Source organism: Tenrec ecaudatus, chromosome 12 (genome assembly GCF_050624435.1).
Source record: "Tenrec ecaudatus isolate mTenEca1 chromosome 12, mTenEca1.hap1, whole genome shotgun sequence".
NCBI classification, from domain to species: domain Eukaryota; kingdom Metazoa; phylum Chordata; class Mammalia; order Afrosoricida; family Tenrecidae; genus Tenrec; species Tenrec ecaudatus.
In genome coordinates this window covers 61,256,825-61,277,720 of record NC_134541.1, presented here as the reverse complement: position 1 = coordinate 61,277,720, position 20,896 = coordinate 61,256,825, and positions in this window count along the sequence as shown.

The following is a 20,896-nucleotide window of genomic DNA, read 5'->3' as shown; positions in this document are numbered from 1 at the left end:
CACATTAGACTTGATCTTTACATAAAATACATAAATTTAAGGGAAACAAATTAATTTTATTATTTGAAATGCTATTTGATTCATACCAAAGACTATTTTTTAACTTACACATAAGTTATAGAATATAGTAATATTTTATACCACCCACAAGCCCACCACTCAACCGAAGGAAGAGTATGTTTTCAATAACTGGTGCAGCTGACTCAAGCCAGGATCTTCTTAATCATTTCTTAGGGATGGTAGTGCAGATATTTAAGCACTCAAGCTCTAGTCAAAGGTTAGCTTGAGCTCTCTCCATCCCCATAGTGGGAGTCCTTATGAAGGTAGACTTGATAATTTGCTTATGAAAGGTCACAGCTTTGAAAACGTTATGACTCTATTTCTACTCTGGCACACTTGGGGGTTGTTGTAAGCAAGACTCTATTACATTGCAACTAACAGAACAAACAAATCAATCTTACAGGACAATCGGAATGCTTCTTAGAAGTGTAGATGGTGATACTTCAGCTCACTTAACTTTGGACAAAGTCATAGGAAAGGCCAATCACTGGAGAAGTGTATCATATTGGGCCAAGTAGAGGGCCAGCAAAACTGAGGGGCACTATAATGAGATAGACACAATAGTCTCAGCAATGCAGTGAAACCTATCAATAATTGTGGAGATGTTACAGAACCAGGCAATGCTTCTTTCTATTATACAGTAGTTTGTAGAGTAGGAATGTATAAACAGAATCAGCTGACCCCACAGCAGGTGGTTACTTTTTACTCAGCCCCGTGCCTTGCTTCTCATTTCCAACTAGGGAGAATTTCTGGCTGGCACTTTGTCATTCTTTTGCTTTGTTTTATTAGAAATGCATGCATACTCAAATCATATTTTTTTCAGTTTTCCTTTTTTAAAAAAATTGCTACAATAACAATAGACAAATTGAAGTTTTCTGGGATTCCGCCTCCACCCCCCCCCCCATTCTGTACATTTAGTTCACTCCTTTTGCTGCTGCATGATCACTCCTCTTAAAAACGCCATGCTTTAGCCAGTTTTCTTATTTTGTTGTTTGTTGTTGTTCATTTAGGTTGCTTCTCATGTTGTGCTATAATGGACAATGACACTGAAACAGCTTTGACTCTGCTCCGGGTGAAAGTTTGACCGTGTCTCTGAGATACAGCCCTACACGTGGTACTCTTTGGCATGCCTTATGAGATAAGACCAACATATTTTCTGAAGCAATTGTAGCAATTTACAATCCTACCAGTCAAATAGGAATTTCCCCAAATCTTTACCTTTTAAAACATTTTACATGATCAGACTTTTCATTTTTTGGTCAGTCTACTGGCACTAAACAAATTCTATTGTGACATTAATTAATTAGTTTAGGATGTTTTCATATAATTTTTTATATATTTTCTCTTCTGTAAAGTATTTTTTTCTTTTTGCACATTATTATTTTGGTTTGGTAGTCTTTTAAAAAATATCCACTAGATTATTTTATATATCTTATTTTTGGCCAATTTTTTTCAGTCTCTATTTTTTGCCAAGAAATTTCATTTACTTTTATGAGTTCAATTTATTTCTATATGCTGATTACTCCCAAATCAAAATATTCAATCCAAGATTTTCTTCTGAGAGTTTCACTCATGCATGCAATCACATACTCAACATCTTTACTTGAATGCCCCATAGGATTGTCAACCTCAAAATGTCCAAAATTGAGCTTATCATATTCCCACTCTAGCCTAATATTTCTCTCCCTCTCTTTCAATTTCAGAGAAATTACCATCAATAACCCACTTGGCCAAGCCCTGAATTTTGACTCCAGTTTTTCTATTGCATACAATATGCAATCAACAAGCAATGTTATAGATTCTAATTCATCGACATGTCTTGCATACACTTACCAATACTACCTTTATTTAATACTTATGGAAAACAAATCAATGCAGAGGTCTGTTGACTGAACTTTTGGCATGTAATATTGCTTCCTTCCAACTTATCTTCTGCACTAGAACTAAAATTCTATGTTTCTAAAGTGTATTATATAATAATCCTTAAAATCATTGTTTAAAACTCTTGTTTAGAACCTTCTAATGGCTATTACTATCAAAAGTTCAAACATCATGGCTTGAAAGACTCTTATAGTGTGACCCCTGTTCACCTCTCTTTTCTCATCTATTGCCAAATTCTTTGCATGCCTCTGTGTTCTGGTGGTGCCAAGATGTGGTAGAAGCCATTTTACCTGATGAGATTAATTTTTTAAAAGACTGACAAACGAGGAATTAAAAATGATTAATACATGTGATAAATATTGTATTTTAAGCCAAAACATCCATACACCTATTTGGCAGTATAGTAACATCAGTGATATATTATTTGTGATTTCAAGTTGCAGTTTGTTGAAAATTGGAGTGAGAACTTAAGACACTCATGAAGAAACATGAACACACAGTTTTATATTTTAAAGATTCCTTTTTTTCCTCCCTCGTCAATACTTTTATGGTTGTTTTGACCCTATCTAATCAAATAGGGTTTTCTTTTTTTTAAGGATTCATCTCCTTTAAATCTTTTCAAAACATTCCACATAGAATAAAAACAAAAAAATCTTTTTGAAATAGTGTTATGCATTTATGTCATAGTTAAACTATATAGTGAAAATAGCACAAAACTTGCATAGGAATAAACACAGCTCATCCTTTAAAAGAAGCTAATGCATTTGGTGGAAGTAAAAGTTCACAGTTTCACCAAGTATTCCTGCTGAGAATGTTGTGGGCATTAGCTATGCTGCTTTATAAACAGGTTCATTTAAGGGCAAATTGGTTAAGATATTTGTACTTTATTTGCAGTTTATTGCTCTTTTATCTCCAAGCTTTTGTCTAAGTAGTTTCTTCTGCTCGACCTTCTCTTTCCTAATGAAGCACACGTTTGATTCTTCTTTGCATACTGCTTCACTCGATAACTCTGTAACTCCCCAAGGCTTCAGTAGACGCCTCGTACTGTATTGCCAAGTGTTTTGTCCTCGTCTCTATGGTTTCTCAACAGTGATATTATTGACATTTTGGTTCGGGAGATTCTGAATGTGTGGGCTGTCCTGAGCAGTTTTTAGATGATTACTTGCATCCCTGGCCTCCTTTAGAAGCCAAACGCGTCCCCCTTTCCAGTTATAACAATGAAGAAGTGTCTCCAGGCATTATCAAATGTTACTGGGGGACCACAGTCTCTCCAGTGGATATGTCGTGCTCCTTATTATAAATATTTATTAAATGACTAAATTACCATATTTCTTGGAGAGATACAGGACTGAGCATCAACAGATCAACATAAAATGAATCACAAGCCATTTCAGACAACATTTCTCTCCTGTAAAATGAATTTCAGTTCATTTGGGGGAGGGGGAGTATAGTGTTGCCAACCAAAGAGATTTCTTCTGCTTATGTGAGAAGATTGCTAGTAATGCTTTGTGTTTTAAAATACCTTTTTACTTTGCCATAGCCTGCCCTTTCTTCATATCACTTTGCCATCTACCAAAGTCTTACACTCTACAGTGATGAAGATACACTCACAATTCAACGCTATCCACCAGCACATCTCCAACTACCCTTAGAAGCACACATGTCGGGAGATTGGATGGGGGTATGTATCTGTGCACTACAACAGGTGCAGTTCTGGAATTATTCTAATGGTTAACCCCTCATCTACTCACTCTAATAAAGGCTTTGGTTCAAATGCATCCAGAAAATTCAATGGATCCCAGTTCTGAACTCTGGGAACAAGTTTTTTTTAGTAAGAAGGGATAGATTTGAAATTCAGTACTCTATCTGATTAAACTTTCTCTCTCTCCCACCTAAAAAACAGTTCACAAACTTCTCAAGTCATGGGGTACTTAGGTTTTGTGTCAACTTGGCTGGGCAAGGATCCTTAATGATTTGGTAGTTAATATCTAGTAATTCCCCATGATGTGATCTCATAAAACATAATTTCCTCTGTATAAGATGTGTCTTGAACAGTCCACCAGTTGTAAGGCTAGGAGAAGCACACAGCCCTGATCCAATCAGTTGAAAAGACGTTTCGTAAGGGTATGGCTTTCTTTTGGCTGGATCTCAACCCTGAATCTGGTTTATCCACCTTTGCACTTCAGTCAGTAGCCTGTCTTATTGCTTGCTAATCCTGGGACTCCTCAGCGGCCTGCCACCTGACTTGTGACCTTGGATCCATTCTCCTCTGCAGCCACAAGCTTGCCATCTTCCTACAGATCATGGTTTCAGCAGCACCTGAACTATAAGAGTTAGAAGCTTCCTGCCTAATATCTGATCCATAGACTTAGAACTTGCCTACACTTGAACTTGCCTACTTCTACAACAGTGTAAACCATTTTCTTGGTATAATTTTCCCCCTATATGTTTATGTATATGTGTCTTTATCTTTGGTTCTCTAGAAAATCAAGCTTAAAACAGGTAGAAACTTCTTTCCACATATTTTTTACACTGGTTGTTCAAATTTATTTATGAAACTTTTATTCATGTATTTAGCAAATATGTTTGAGTACCTAATATAAACAGGATTTTTGTTTGTTAGTTTGTTTTTAATATGGATCAGACTCTGGATTAAAAGTTGGCCATTCATTGGACCTCCACTCAAGTACTCCCTCAATGTAAGAATACTTTGTTATATTAAACTGGCATTCCATGATGCTCACCTTCCCGACACAATCGCTGAAGACAAAGCGGGTGCATAAGCAAATGTGAAGACAGCTGAAGGTGCCCGGCTATAAAAATATATAGTGTCTGGGGTCTTAAAGGCTTGAAGGTAAGCAAGCAGCCATCTAGCTAAGAATCAACAAAGCCCACACAGAAGAAGCACACCAGCCCGTGTGACCAAGAGGTGCAGAAGGATCAGTTATCAGGCATCAAAGAGCAAAATATCATATCATTGTGAATGAGTGGGAGTGTGGCATGGGGACCCAAAGCCCATCTGCAGGCAGCTGGACATCCCTTACAGAAGGGTTACAGGGAGGAGACGAGCCAGTCAGGGTGTAGTGTAGCAACAATGAAACATACAACTTTCCTCTAGTTCCTAAATGCTTCCTTACCCACTCCTCCTCACTATCATGATCTCAATTCGACCTTACAAATCTGGCTAGATCAGAGGATGTACATTGGTATAGATAGGAACTGGAAACACAGGTAATTCCAGGAAACATAGGACAGATGATCCCTCCAGGACCAATGGTGAGAGTGGCAATACCAGGAGGGTGCAGGGAGAATGATGTAGAAAGGGGGAACCGAGTATAGGGATCTACATATAACCCCCTCCATGGGGGATGAACAACAGTAAAGGGGATGAAGGGAGACGTCTGACAGTGTAAGATATGACAAAATTATAATTTATGAATGATGAAAGGTTCATGAGGTAGGGGGGAGTGGGGAAATGAGGAGCTAATGCCAGGTTTAAGTGGAGAGTAAATGTTTTGAGAATGATGAGGGCAATGGATGTACAAATGTGCTTTACACAACTGTTGTATGTATGGATTGTGATAAGAGCTGTATGAGCCCCCAATAAAATGTTTTTACAAATAAATAAAATCTGGTCATTATGCATAGGTATGTGTGTTTTTCCTAAACTGTGTTTAACCTTTCAGGACATAGGTCCTCCATTAGGCTAAATGAAAATTAGAGTTCCTGTTGTTACTAAGCCTAAACTCCTCACTTCAACAGGAAGTTTGAAGGTGCCCCAGAAGACAAAGAAATGGTTACAAAGTTGAGTGTAATTGCTGAGGGATTTGAAAGAACTGTATAGTTTTCTTTCATGGGAAAATCAGTGTGGAGGTGTCTGAACTCATTTAGAAGAATGGATTTCTTAAATATGATCATGCGTTTTGTTCTTCGAATCAGTGTAGTAGGAGTAGTCTTGAAAGAGCATGAAAGAAGTAGGTTGGACGGTATGGGGTGCTTTCTGACTTACATGCCACTGCATCATGAGGAATCAGGGCTTCTGCTGGCCCTCTGATCCCAGGCCCTTTCTGCCTGTTGTCTTTGCCCTGGCACCATGGTCTTCAGAGTCAGAGGACAAAACCCTTCCCCATTAAACGATACTTGGGAAAACGTGTCTTTATGAATATTCCCAGGAGTAACTGTTAGGCAGCTTAGCCTAGGGAATTGGGAAGTCCACTGACGCATGCCCAGGAGAGCCAGCATAGGACAAAGCTGGATTTCCCCGCTGGTGGGAGCGGATGGGCGTTACACCTGGAGCAGCCCACCTGGGCCAGGTGATTGTGATTCAGCCAATGGGATCGACCTGAGGTCGTTCACCACGCCTCCCCCAGGAACCCTTGAAAAGGCAGGGACCGGAAGGGAGAGGGCTGGTCTGGTTGTCTTCGTGGGAGGAGAGAGATCCTTGCGTGACCCGGAGCAGTCTCTGCCAGGCCGCATGGTCAAAGGAATCCTATGGGTGCCGCATAAAACCTGAAGCTTCTTTTAACTCTCATTAAATTCACTTGGATCACGAGCCCGGCTTCGGCGTGAAATCTTTCTCGCCGGAGCCAAGGACCGAGGCTGAAATCTAGCCAGGAGAGAGAGACCTAACATAACTATTATGCTTCCTTTGCCTTGAGGTGTTAGAAATAACATTTTCAATGTTGAATCTCAGAAGACCTTCTGTTACCTTATCACCGGCTGAGGATGATAAGGAAATTCCGCCTGAACTCCTGGCTCTGGCCCACCCCAGCTTTATTTCTACCTCTGGATCCTTCCAACCGGCAAACATACAGTGTCACCATGGCAACTCTGGGGCAGATCTATCTGTGTTAATAAAGCATGAGGATATTTTTTTTTCTGATGCTTTGTCAGGAGGATAAAGAACATTTGAAAAATCTTTGAAAAAATACTTTGTTTCATTTCCTGATTTTTGCACAATTGCAGGTATCTCAGTCACAAATATAGTTTCCATTTGTCCTTTCTTTTGCTTTGCTTGCTGTGGTGAAATAAAGGTAATGATGATCTGATCTAAAGAAGGCATCAGAGGATGATGGCGTGTAGCCCCCGAAGCTCCCCTGTTAATGTAGTCTGTCAGTTGTAAAGCAAAGAATGATATTTGGAGGAGGATTATGGCTCTCAACCCAGAATCATTAAACTGACAATTCTATCACTGTTTGCTCCACTTGCTCCCCAGTTCGGACGACCGTTCCTCATGGTCGGGTCCTTGTGGCAGGATCCCAACAGCTCCTTTGCTTCTTATCCCTCTCTCTCCTACAACCTAATCCCTGGCTGCTCTGTGCAGCGGGATAGGATAATTATTTCGGAATCATTCTTGAGGGGTCTGTTCGTGGTCATAGTCACACTAGGTTCTGGTACACTTCAATTTTTATTTTAGGTGAAATCAGGGCTTAAGTGGATATCAAGTGTTGGTGGGAACAGCAGACATAGCATAGAAGATTAGAAATAGCGATGGAAATGGCAGCAGTGGTGATGACGGTGATGTCGTCAGTAGAGGGCTTGTGGGAGGTACTGGAGGCAAAAATACAGGAGAATGAAGAGCAGGGCTTGTCAGCCCCATAAAAAGGATTCTGAATACCAGCTCTGGTTACCTGGTAATGGCTTCTTGGATGTGGCTGAGAAGGACTGTGGGGCAGTTTCTGCTTCTATAGCAAAGATTGCTTATTTTTGGTGCAACAAGAGAGACTTCCGTTCAGTGGTTTAAATGAATCTGTCTTCCCTAACAAGGAGACCTGATGGCACAGCAGTTAAGCACCCAGCTGTTAACCGAACTGTAAGTGGTACAAACCCACCAGCCATTCCACAGGAGAAAGATGTGGCACTCTGCACCCATGTAGATTACAATTTTGGAAACACTGTCCTCTGCTTCACAGGGCCTCCATGAGTTAGAATCAACCCAACTGCAAGGGGTTTGTTTTTGTCTTTGTCTGTGCTTGTTTCACTTAACAGTGTCTATCGGGGTAAAGCAATGACAAGGGGACTGTTTGAGAAAAGGAACTCCAGATCTGGATAAATCAGCCCTCAGCCAGGCACCACTTGCTTCTAGAAGGAGAGCCCCCTTTGCAATCAAAGCTTGCATTCTCTGCGTGGCGTTTACTTGCTTAACCCCACTTTAACTTTCAAGTCTCAATACACTCTTCCTAATGAGATTAGGCACATCAATTTCTCACCTTGAAGGCAACTCCCAACTGTTTGTTTCTGTGTCTTAAGTACAAGATAGTTTATACTTTCCTCTGCTTCCTGAACATACTTGCTACCAAGGCCAGGCTGAAAACCATCTCCTCTATAACCTTTACTTACAGCTGCACGCCCAGTAATTTCTCCATCATTCTCTACAGTCCTTTCCCCAGGTAGGTGCCAACACATTTTAGGTTGGAACCCCAACTCTTTCTCACTTCGTCCTGTGTATAGCCTTGTTCTTTCTGATACTAAGCTTAAGAACAAGACATGTTCTGCTCTTAATTTTAGTACCAAGAACTCTGTCAGCTATGTTTTCTATTTTTAAAAAATTGTGACATAGTATTGTTTGTCCCTCCAATATTTATCTCTCCACTCCCTTAGACTCAGACTTCAGCTTTTTTATGTTTCAGTTAGCATTGTGGTTGCTGCTGTTAAGTCAGATCTCACTGTATGGCATCTCTATGCACTGCGGAGTGAAATGGTGCCCAGCACTGCCCTAGTCCCATGATTTATCCAATTGTTGTGATACATAGGGTTTTCGATGATTATTTTTAAGTAGATTGCCAGGCCTTTCTTCTTAGTCTGTCTTAGTCTAAAAGCTCTGCTGGAATCAGTTCAGCATCAGAACAACACACAAGCTTCCACTTACAGACAGGTGGCAGTTATAATTGAGTTACATTGGCTTGAAATCTTACCTGGTATCCTGCATGGAGGGAAACCCCTGCCTTCTCAATTAGGATTGTGAGACGTAAACAACTAAATTTCCTAGTCTACTAGCAAATTAAGAATGAACTATGAAATGAAAGACAACACTGCTGTGCTGTACATCTGGGCAAATGTCTTAAGAGGGAGATAGATATGGATTTTTGTTTCTGTTTTTCAACAATTTTTTGGCATATAATATATCAATATATCATATAATTTAATAGTTCAATTTTATAAAGATGAGCTGTACCATCATTACCACAATCAACTTGAGAACATATTCATCTTTCTTGTACTAATTGTAACTATCTCCCCGCCCCCCTGCCCCCAACCCTCATTATTTCTTTATTTCCCCTGCCATTTATCTAGGATGCCCAGTTACTGTCTCTATAGATTTACCTATCCTGGATTTCATATACAGAAAACATACAAAAACAAAATAAAACTGAACTATAACAAAGTAAAACAGAGAAAACTTCCATTGAAAAGAAAGTAGAGAATATTAGAAACTAGAACAAATGGGTTCAGGGATACCAAATGATAAGGCATACAATTTTAACTTAATTTTTTTTCGGGGGGAATAAAATTATTTATTTTAGACATAATTTTATTGGGTATTCTTGCATCTCTTATGAGAATCCATGTATAAATTATATCGAGCATATTTGTACATAAGTTGACATTATTATTTTATAAACATTTACTTACTATTTGAGCCCTTGGTACCAACTCCTCTTCCCCCTCCCCCAGCCTGGTGACCCGTTGATAAATTATAAATTATTATTATTTTCATATCTTACACTGACTGCTGTCTCCTATCTCCCATGGTTTCTGTTGTTCCTCCCCCTAGGGGGAGTGTGGTTTGTGTCAATCATTGTGATCGGTTCCCCCTTTTTCCCCTTCTCTCACCACCTTCCTCCTAACTCCTGGTATCACTACTCCTACGTCAATCCTGAGGGGTTTACTTGACCTGTGTCAGATATTCCATGTGTCATGAGTCTTTTCTGTACCAGTGTACATGCTCTGGTCTAGCTCTAAATGAACGGCAGGACTGGGTTCATGATAGTGGGGGGTGAGGAAGCCTCAGGACCTAGAAGAATATTGTGTGTTTCATCGGAGCTATACTGCACCCTGGTTGACTCATCCCTTCCTTGCGATCCTTCTGTGAGGGGATGTCCCATTGTCTACAGATGTGTTTAGGGTCTCTGCTCCAGATCCCCTCATTCTCAGTAATATCTTTTGTTTGTTTGTTTTAGTCTTCTGATGTCTGTTACCTGATCCCGTCGACACTTCATGATCACCCAGGCCAGTGTGTTTTGACATGTGAGCTTGATGCTTCTTTGCTAGATGACTGTTTTTTAAACTTTAAGCCTTTAAGACCCCAGACACTATATCTTTTGTTAGCTGGGCATCATCAGCTTTCTTCACCACATTTGCTTGTGCACATATTTTGTTGTCAGCAATCATGTCTGAAGGGTGAGCATTGCAGAATGTCAGGTTGTTATAACAGTGTTCTTGTGTTGAGGGAGGGCTTGAGTGGAGGTCCAAAGTCCATCCACTACCTCAATTTATTGCCATATAAATATATATATATAACTATGCCAATACCTCTATTTTTATCCATTAATATATTTACATATGTATGCACCTATTTACATATGTACCTATGCCAATACCTCTATTTTTATCCATTAATATACTTACATATGTACACACAAACATTTACTTATGTTTAGACGTCTATCCATAGCTTTGCTTCCTAGGTCTTTCCTTTGTTTCCTTTTACCTTCCTCCTGTCCCACTCTCAGCTCACCCTTCTTCTGCCTCTTAGTAATTCCTCTCAGCTAGATTTCTGATGCTCCAACGCCCCCACGAACTCTATGTCCTCCTTGTTATTGATTTTAATTCCCTAGTTATTCCCCTGTCTATGGTGTTGTTTGCTCACTGCTCCCTTCTCCTGCCTCCACCTCACCCCAAGTCCCTCTGGAACTGTTGGTGCTGTTGATATCTCCTCAGACTTGCTTCCCATGCCTATGTTAGGTAGGCAAACCAACAATAACAGAGACAAAACAGAAAGAAAACAAAAGATTGAATTAGAAGGGGGAAAATAAAAAACTAGGAAAAAATAAATGTGAAAAAGCATACATAGTTCCAGGTCTGTCCGGTGACCTTTATGACTATCTTCTCATCAATCTTGGGGGGTTCTGGGAACCCCTGTCCTGAAGTCTATTTTGGAGGCTCCTCAGGAGCTTTATGGCTTGGTTTTGCTCCCATTGCTGATCTGTTATTTCCCTTTTTGGTTTGCCTCCCATGGAGGGTTCAGACTGGACTCACTCCCTGCTGTGTGTCCCCAGGATTGTTCTGTCACAGTAAGCTCCAGAGAGGTGACATCATGTCTTGAGCTGTTGTTGGCCCTGCAGTCCTAGAGAGGCCTACAGTGTCTTAGCAACTTTGTGCAGGGGCGTTGTACTCAGGGCTTGGTGTGTCCATTTATGCCTAGACCCACACTCTCTCTTTTTCCTTCTTGGCTTGCTTCTGTGTGGGCATGGTAGGCCAGCCCCTCTCCCCATCCTGGAGTTTTAGTGCTGTCCTCTGTAGCACATACTTCTAGGGAGGGGGTCAATTTGGCTCTGATTGGGGCTGGCCGTGTAGCCCACTCTGTTCATGAGTTGTTCCATGTGGTTATGTTGTCCTCGAGGTTTGGAAGACTGTGGTAGAATCTGCAGGCACACTCCCATTTCTGTGGAGGCTCCCCCAGTGCCATCGTCTCCCCCTTACTCCCTCCTTTCCTCATCACCCTTCCCCCGTCTTTGTGTTGGAATGCCATGTACATCCTTGGGTCTTGCCTGTCTCCCACCTGACTGCCTGTACTTCAACCTGTGTTGTGTGAGATAAGTGGCTTTTCTTCTATACCTACTGTGCTGATTATACCTACTTCAGTGGAGTCATGTTGTACTTGCCCTTTTGCGATTGGCTAACTTCGCTTAACATAATTTCCTCCAAATTTTCCCATGAGACAATGCGTTTCAACCATTCATCAATGCTTTTTAGTGATGTGTAGTACTCCACTGTATGTATGTGCCAGAGTTTTCTAATCCATTTTTCTATTGATGAAAATTTAGGTTTTTTCCCCCAATTCTTTATAATTGTTTATTGTGCTACAATAAACATTGGAGAGCAGATGACTGGTTATTTTCTATTTCTTCCCCTTCTGGGTCTATGGCCAGTAGAGGGTTTGCTGGGTTGTAAGGTAACTCAATTTTATTTTGCTTTAAATATCTGCACATGGCTTACCACAGTGGCTCTCTGCATCCTCACAACCACCAATAGTTAAGGATAATTCCTACATCACCACATCCCCTCCAACACTTGTTATCTTTGATTTTCTGATTTGGGCTATCCTCAAGGGGGTGGTATCTCATAGTTGTTTTAATTTGTGTTTCTCTGACGGCTAACGATCGGGAGCATTTTCTCATATGTTTATCCCCCATTTCGTATCTTCCCTAGTAAACTTCTGCTCAGGTCTTTTCCCCACTTCCTCAGACAATTAACTGTTTTCTTCTTTTTTGCAGGCTAGGAGGTATTGGAGATTTTAGTCATAAGCCTTTTGTCTGCTGTGTCAGTGCTAAAAACCCTCTCCTAGTCAATGGGTTCTCTTGTTACTCTCTTAGTAAAGTCTTTTTGATACACACATGTGTTTTGTCCTTAGTAGACCCCATTTGTTGATTTCAGCGTCATCTGGACAGTACCTTTCTGTATTACAGTTAGCTTATGTAATTCCTACACCAAGGTTCTTAGGTTTTTTCTGATTCTTTCACTGATGGTCCTGATCGTTTGGGGTTTTACTTCTAGGTCTGTGATCCACCTTGAGCTTTTTTTGTGCATGGGGTGAGGGAAGGGACTTCTTTCATTTTTCTACAAGTGAATATCCATTGTTCCCAGTACCATTTGTTAAAGAGGGCATCCACTTCCCACTTGATACTTTTTGGGCCCTTGTTGAAGACAGGTTGTCTATAGGTTGATGGTTTTATTTCTGGGTTTTCTGTTTTTTTTTTCATGTTCTCCGTATCTGTCATTATGCCAGTACCACACTGTTTTAACCACTGTGGCTGCATAGTAGGTGTTAAAATCAGGTAAGGTGAGCCCTCTGACTCTGTCCTTCTTGAGTTCTCTGCTAATTCTGATCTTCTTCACTCTCCACATGAAATTGGTGGTCAGACTTTCGAATTCTTTGAAGAAGGTTGTTGGTATTTGAATGGGGATGGTGTTAAACTTATATAGTGGCTTGGGTGAGATTGACATCTTTATTATATTGAGTTTTCTCATCCATAAGCATTTTTCCATTTGTGGATATTGCTTTTGGTTTCCTGTAGTAGGGTTCTGTAGCTTTCCTTGTATAAGTCTTTTGGTTAGATAAAATCTAGATATTTCAATTCATTCTTGGCTATTTTGAAGACTGTTGCCTTGTTGATCTCTACTTTCTGTGGTCCTGCCCCATGTATATAGAAAACCAATGGACTTCTGTTTTTTGATCTTGTATCCCACACTCTTTCTTATTCGTCTATTGCTGCCAGTACTCCTGTTGTGGAGTTTTGGGGGGTTTTAATGTATAGAATCATGTCATGTGCAAATAACAATTGTTCCACCTCTTCCTTTATCAGACAGATACCTTTAATGTCCTTCTGCTGCCTTATGTTGTGAGCTAGGACATCCAGTATGATGTTGAAAAGGCATGGGGATAAGGGACATCATTGTCTGGTCATCTCTTTCAGTGGCATTGTTTTCCACTTTTCTCCTTTGACTATGATGTTGGATCTTCCCTAAATGCTCGATAGAATTCTCCTGTGAAACCATCTTGTCTGGGAGCATTTTTCGCTGGTAGTTTCTTGATAGCCATGCCTATTTCTTCTTTTGGTATGAGTGTGTTGAGGTTTTTTTACCTTTAACTGGGATAATCTAGTGAGGGGTTGTTTTTCCAAGTATTTGTCCAGGTCTTATTCATTGTTGAACTCATTAGAATACAGACTTTCATAACACATTATGATTATCCTTTTAATCTCATTGGGGTCCATTGTGATTTCCCTCGTTCCATCCCTCATCCTGGCTATGGATCTTTGCTCCTTCCCTTTCTTGTTTAGGTTTGCCAGTGGTCTGTCAATTCTGTTGATCCTTTCAGAGAACAAGCTTTTTGTCACATTTATTTTTTTCATTGCTTTCTTGTTTTCCCACTTATCTAATTCTGCCCTGATTTTTATTATTTCTTTTCTTTTCTTATTGGATGGTTTGTTCTGTTGACTCTGTTCTAGATGCTGGAAGGTTTGTGATCACATATCAGTCATAAGTCTTTCCTTGTTTTCCATATATGTTTTAATCACTGTCAAACTTCCTCTGATAACTGCTTTTGCTGTATCCCATAGATTTTTGTATGCTGTATTCTTATTCTCATTAGTTTATAAAATTTCCCAATTTCCTCTCTAATCTGAACCCATTGGTGTCACAGAAGATCATGATTTATACTCTAGTTGTTTGCCTTTGTTTTGCTGGTCATTCTTTGGTTGATCTACAGCTGTATAGCATGGTGATCTGAGAGGGATATTGAGTGATCTCTATGTGTTTGAATTTACTCAAGATACACTTGTGTCCCAAAATGTGGTCTATTTTAGAAAATGAGTCATGTGCACTTGAAAAGAATGTGGAATTTTTTTACATTTGTATGGAGAGCTCAATAAATGTCTATCAGGTCCCTTCTCTTAATTGTACTTTAACTCTGTATTATCCTTGCTGAGCTGCTTTCCCGGTGATCTAGCTTTCTCTGGTAGCAGTGTATTAAAGTCACATACTATCATTGTTGAGTTTGTGACTCCCCCCCTCCCATCTTTTGAATAGTTTGTGTGATGAATGATTTGGGTCTCTCTTTAAGCATGTAAATCTTTATTATGTTGACTGGTTCCTGGTCCACTGATCCTTTGAGCATTATATAGTGCCCATCCTTGTCTCTTGATATGGTTTGCATCTTGAGGTCAATTTTGTCGGAGATTAGGATTGCAACCACTACTTTTTTTTGAAGATGTCGTTTGCCTGCTATATTTTCTGCCAACCTGTTATTCTTAGTCTATTTTTGTCTGCAAGCTTAACATGTGTCTCTTGTAGGCAACAGAATGAAGGGTTATGTTTCTGAGCCAGACTGCTAACTTTTGTCTTTTAGTGGGTAAGTTCAGGCCGTTGACATTCAGAGTTATTACCACCATCAGTTAATTCATTGCTGTCATCTTGTACCTTTTCAGTTGGGTGTTTTCCTATTTCTTTTATATCTGTGTTTCAGTGGGGACCTTCATTCTTGCCTTCTTTCCCCTCTGAAGCAATGTTACCTTGGTAATTGCTTTTGGTGTGTTGACTTCTCGAGGGAGTTGAGCTCTATGGCGGCCCCCTGCTTGTACTTGGTGGATGTTGGTCTTCTGATCATAGTTAGCTGGAAAGGGTTTGCTGCAGGGTTGGGTGTCTTATCACATATTCTTTGTGTTTTTCCTCATCTGTGACTATTCTTACCTCACTGTCTGTCTTAATAGATAGTTTGAGAGGGTAAAGGATTCTCGGGTTGGCATATTTTTCTTTCAGCTTTTGGAAGATGTTATTCCACTCTCTCCTCCTCTTCATGGTATCTGCTTATAGATCTGAGCATACCTGAGCATATTCTTACCTGAGCACCATTGTATGTGACTGCCTTTTTTTCTCTTGTTGCTCTTAAAATGTTCTCTTTTCCCTCAAAGTTGGATAACTTAACTATTATGTGCCTTGGAGCATTCTTCCAGGGATTTAGTCAAATGGTGCCCTCTCTGCTTCCTGTATGGATGTCTGATTCTCATTTATTAAGCTGGGGAAGGTTGCTTCCAGGAACTTCCTCACTAATTTAGCCGTTGACTTCTTCATTGTGTCTTGTTCTTGTACACCAATTATTCAAATATTGTTCCTCTTCATAGCATTTGATATTGTTCTCTGGTTTTCTTCAGCCTCTTTGATTATCTTGTTTGACAGTCTTTCCCATTTGTTGAAGTCTGCCTGATTGTCCTTGGGATTGCTGGTATGATTCTCAGCCTCTTCTATTCTGTTGATGAGGTCTATGATCTTATATTGTGCTTCTGTTACCTCATCCCTTAGCTCTTGCATTTCCCTTTGGTACATGGACTTCATCTCCTCTATTGTGGGCTTCATCTCCGTGATCATTGTATCCTTATTCTTGCTGAGGATGCTGAGGTATATTGCTCTTTGCTCTTGCTGGGAATGTTGAGGTCATTTTGGAAGAATTGGGTGCCATGTTCAGAGGGAGGCAGAGGGAGCTTTGTCTCTCTTGTGTGACTGGTAAGAATGTTTTTGATGACTACCTGTGGCCTATGATGGTGGTGGATTGTACTGATATATAGTGGCATAGTGACTCAGTGGCCATCAGAGGTGGGAACCTCAAAGGCTGGGCTGATGCAGGCAATTGTATGTACACTATCAGGGTAGGTTTAGGCAGGCCTGCAGTGGGGTATAGGCATGGTCTGGACTGTCTGATCACAATTTGTAGCCTTTTAAAGACTCTCTGTTGAGCCCAAAATTGGTAGAACCAGTTTTTGACTTTGGCTGTGTCTATCAGAACCTGTTGGTTTTCCTGTTTCCTTATATTAAAATCTTAGGCTGTGCTTTGGGGATTCGAGTTCTAATCTGGTCAAATGGACAAAGTTCTGGCAGCTTACATTCAAAGATAAATAAAGGGACACAGCCTGGAACTGAAAGCTTTAAACTTTTAAAAATTTCCCATATTTTTATAATGGCCTTGTATTGGGCCTGTGCAATGCTTTCCTCCAACTAAGGGGGACCAGCTTAGTAGAGTGGGTTTGGGGAGGACTGGAACTGAATTCTCCCCTGGTTTCACTCCTATGTCACTCCTTGCTATATCCTGCACAGCACTTCAGGTTATGCTCTGGGGAACTGCATTCTGTCACAGGTAAATATCCCAGCAGCTCTTCAATGGCTGGAAAGTAGTGTCTTATTATCTAACGTTACCCATGCTGGAAGGCTTGTTGCTGAGGATAGGGGTAAAGGATGTGGTCTATGTAGTCACTCCATTCTTCAGGGAATCTGCAAAGTCCTAGACTGCAAGAACAGGGTGGATAGCAGAGAGGGAAGTCCCGTGTGAGATCTTGCGACTAGTTCTTGGAGGTTTTCCATGAGTCTGGGATTATACCACATTTATACAGCAGTATGGGGAAATCACTGCTTGCTGTGAGACTCTGTTCTTAGAGTCAGGAAGAGGTGCTGGATGCTGTCCTACTGGATCTGGTGAGGGGTTAATAGAGCCCACAGGCAGACACAGTGAACTTAAAGTGTTTCCGTGAGTCTTGACTTGCTTCATGGATGAAAATTTCAGGGGGAGGTCTGAGCCAGACCTTAGTATACTAATTATATTTTTAGCACCCAGCTTCCCAGTATCTGTCTCCTTAATTTTCTCATCTAACAATAGGAGCACCAGGTGGGTAATTCTACCTGGATGCTAGCTTGACTCCTCAATGCCAGCCAATCACTGAACTTTTATTGTAGCTTCTTGTGTCTTCTTATAAAATCTCCTTTGAATCAATTATTTCAGAATTAGCTGGACTTTATAATTCCCAATTTTCAAACTGCGTTGCTCTCAATAAAATCTGTGTACACTTAAGTCTGCTGTAGCCAGCCAACTGAGAAATTTTCAAGGGGGTCATAAATGAGGCTGCCTAGCACTAAAGAAACGAGGCAGCGCAGGCTGTAGCATCACCTCCAACTAACAATCCACTTTATAATGCACTCTGAATCATAGCAGTGTTATTCACACCCCAATTTATGGTCAGAGGGAATTCCCTGGGGGCTTAGTCCACATGCATTTTCTCTAAACTCTTCTTTTTCAATGAAACAACTTTTAAATGGGTCAAAAGTGAGATAAAATGAGAAGATGTCACATTTTAACCTGACTGTACTTACCATAATTGACTTTACAATTGTGGTAATTACATAATCTGGTGTCGATTTGAGAGGATTACAAGTGAAGGGGTGGAGTCTATCCTGTCAATCAAGATATAATCAATGAGGCCTCTATGTGGGCAAGGCCTTCTCCTGAGACTTCTGGGAACTCCTATTTTTCCTCCTTGGTGGAGGGAGACACCTACTGCTCTCTGTCAGTTGACAGAGGCTAACTGACAAGGCTGATTCCCTGAAAGACATTCCTGAGGAGAAGTCACTTGATGCAGCCCTGGGTCCCGGAGAAGCCACGTGCAGACCTCTGCCAGCACTGAGATGCTTACAATGCCACTGGATCCAAAGACTTTCTACCCACTGGCCTGCGATCATCCTGCACTCAGCGTCATTGCATGTGCTTCGTGAGTCTGAAGAGGACTTTATAGCTTAATATTGGACATATGGGCTAATATTGGACTTATAGACTCTTATATACATATGAGTTTCTATGGATTTCTTTCTTTAGTCTACCCGGACTAACACAATAATGATCTCTGTCTGCTGACAAGACTATACACATCCTTCAACTACGATCAGAGGATATTCACAGGAGGCTTAATCTGTGTGTGGACCTTGCAAGTTGATTTGGGTTTCCACTGTCATCCATAGCCTTCTGTAAATCAGGTGTTCACAATTTAAACTCTCATACATTTTCCTCCTTTGGATGCAGATTATATTATTTACAATCTTTGTATTACACAGGCTGGTATACTTCTTCCATGTGGACTTATCTGATGCCTCACTTAGATGGCTCCTTGTTTTAAACCAGGTTTTTCAGACCCCAGATGCTATTTCTTCTGATAAGCAGACCCTAGATGGTTTCTTCACTACACTTTGCTATCACACCTATATCTTAAATGACCTCTTCATGAGAGTAAGCATTAAACAGGGTCATGTCATATGTCATAAGAAGTACTTGTTCTTAGATTGAAGCTAGAATCAAGTGCAAGGCCCAAATCCATTCATGCATCTATGGTTTGTATATGTCTCTGGTTCAATTTAGAGATATCATAGTCATTTTATGTTAGAGAACATTAGCAGACACTTCCCTGGAGCATTATTTCTACTAACATTAAGTCAATGCTGACTCATAGCTACCCTCTATGTCAGGGTAGAATTGCCCCCTGAAGTCTCCGAGCTTTCAAATATTCACAGGAGTAGGAAGTCTCACTCTTCTCCTGGGAGCTGGCTGGTAGTTTCAAAGTCAAGGCTGATCTTGAGTTTAGCAGCCCAATTTGTTGCCACTACACATTGACACTATCATTATTTTAGTCAATTTATAGAGTTTAAAACACTGCTGAGAATAGAAAATTATAGGTGTACAAACCTGCTCTTAACCACAATACATGAATTTTTAACTTGTATAGACTAAACTATTAAGGGACTGGACAGTATTTACACAAAAACAGTGTTAGTGGTAGGGAAAACCTTCCAATTTTACTCGTTCAAAACCACAAAGACATGCCTACCAGATTGATAGATGTCACAATGAAGCAAGGAGGACATTAAAATAGTAAGTATATGGTAGCTCAGGGCCACCATTCACTGGACCCCTTCCAAGCAAAAGATTCAAATCAGAATCCAAATCCTCCAGTTCTTCGCACTTGGGTTAGCAGTAGCCTGCTTCTTCTCACACTAGGGAGTTTCAGCCTTAAGTCCAGTGGCTGCAGGTGAGCTTGAGGTAAAGACAAGTTCACTTAGTTGAGCTTCCACAGCAAGTCATTCTAGTGTGGCCTATAAAGGATGCTGTTTACCCCAACAGAACAAGAATATAAAGTTCCAGTAGTCTACAGCACGTGTTCTGGATCACCAAGGGCTACATAGACACTAGGTCACAAATATCCAATTAGGAAACAAGTACCACACATATTCCCCCATTTGGTTCCATGTAAGTATTGTTCAGCATCTTTTCCCTATGGGAGGTTACTTCTCCCCAGTTTCCTAACAGCAGAGATGTTGTTGTCTTCTTGGAGACAGGCATGCTGTCATGCCCCCATCTGTACATGAATTTCCAGTAGGGTTTCCTTATCACTCTGGTGGAGTGTCTGTTAGGCTGAGGTGACTTTAACACCGTTTTGTATGACAGCAATGAAATAATCTTGCCCTTATCCCTCCATTTTGAAAAACTGACCCCAACTGAAATGTGGTCTCCTCTGTTGAGTGGATTTTAAGATGTGCATCCAAAGCAGGTGCTATATGGCTCATGAGCACTGGGCAGGCTCTCTATCTAGTTGCTCGGGAGACCAGATGAGAAGATCACCTGACCTGAGAGCAGAAGTCTACCTTTGTCCTGGTGTTTAGTCTTACAGTAGTGGACTCCAAGAGCTTTTGTCCTTGTGTGATTGATATGCTCGGCATCATGGTTTATAGGTCCCTCTATATCATGAAGTATTTTATGGTTTCATCACTATTTTATTCCATTGCGTGTATGTTCCAGAATTTCTTTATTCATTCTTTTACTGATGGGAATTTGGGCTGTTTCCAGCTTCTTGTTATTGTGAACCATGGTACAATAAACGTGAAATGTTCTATTCCCACTTTTTTTTTTTTTCGGTTTTGCCATATTGCTTTCCACCATGGCTGCACTTGTTTAGAAACCCACCAGCATGTAGAAGAGTTCCAATCTCTCAGAACTCTTGCTAGCATTTACTGTTCTCTGTTCATTTTTGTTTTTAAACTGGTCTGTTGTTGTGATTATAAGGTGGTATCTCATCATTGTTTTAAGTTGCATCTCCTGGATGGCTAGTGATTGTGAGCATTTCCTCAAGTGTTAGTCATTTGAATGTCATCTTCTGTAAATTATCTATTCACGTCCTTTCCCCATGATTTAATTGGATTATTTGGGGTTTTCCCCCTTATTGAGTTGTGTAGAATTCTATAGATTTTGAGTAAGTAGTCTCTTGTCTATTGTGTCATTGCTAATGATTCCCCCCACCAATCTGTGTATATGACTTTTTGTGGATATGTGTATGGAGACTGGAAATAGGATTGTACAAGTGAAGGTGAT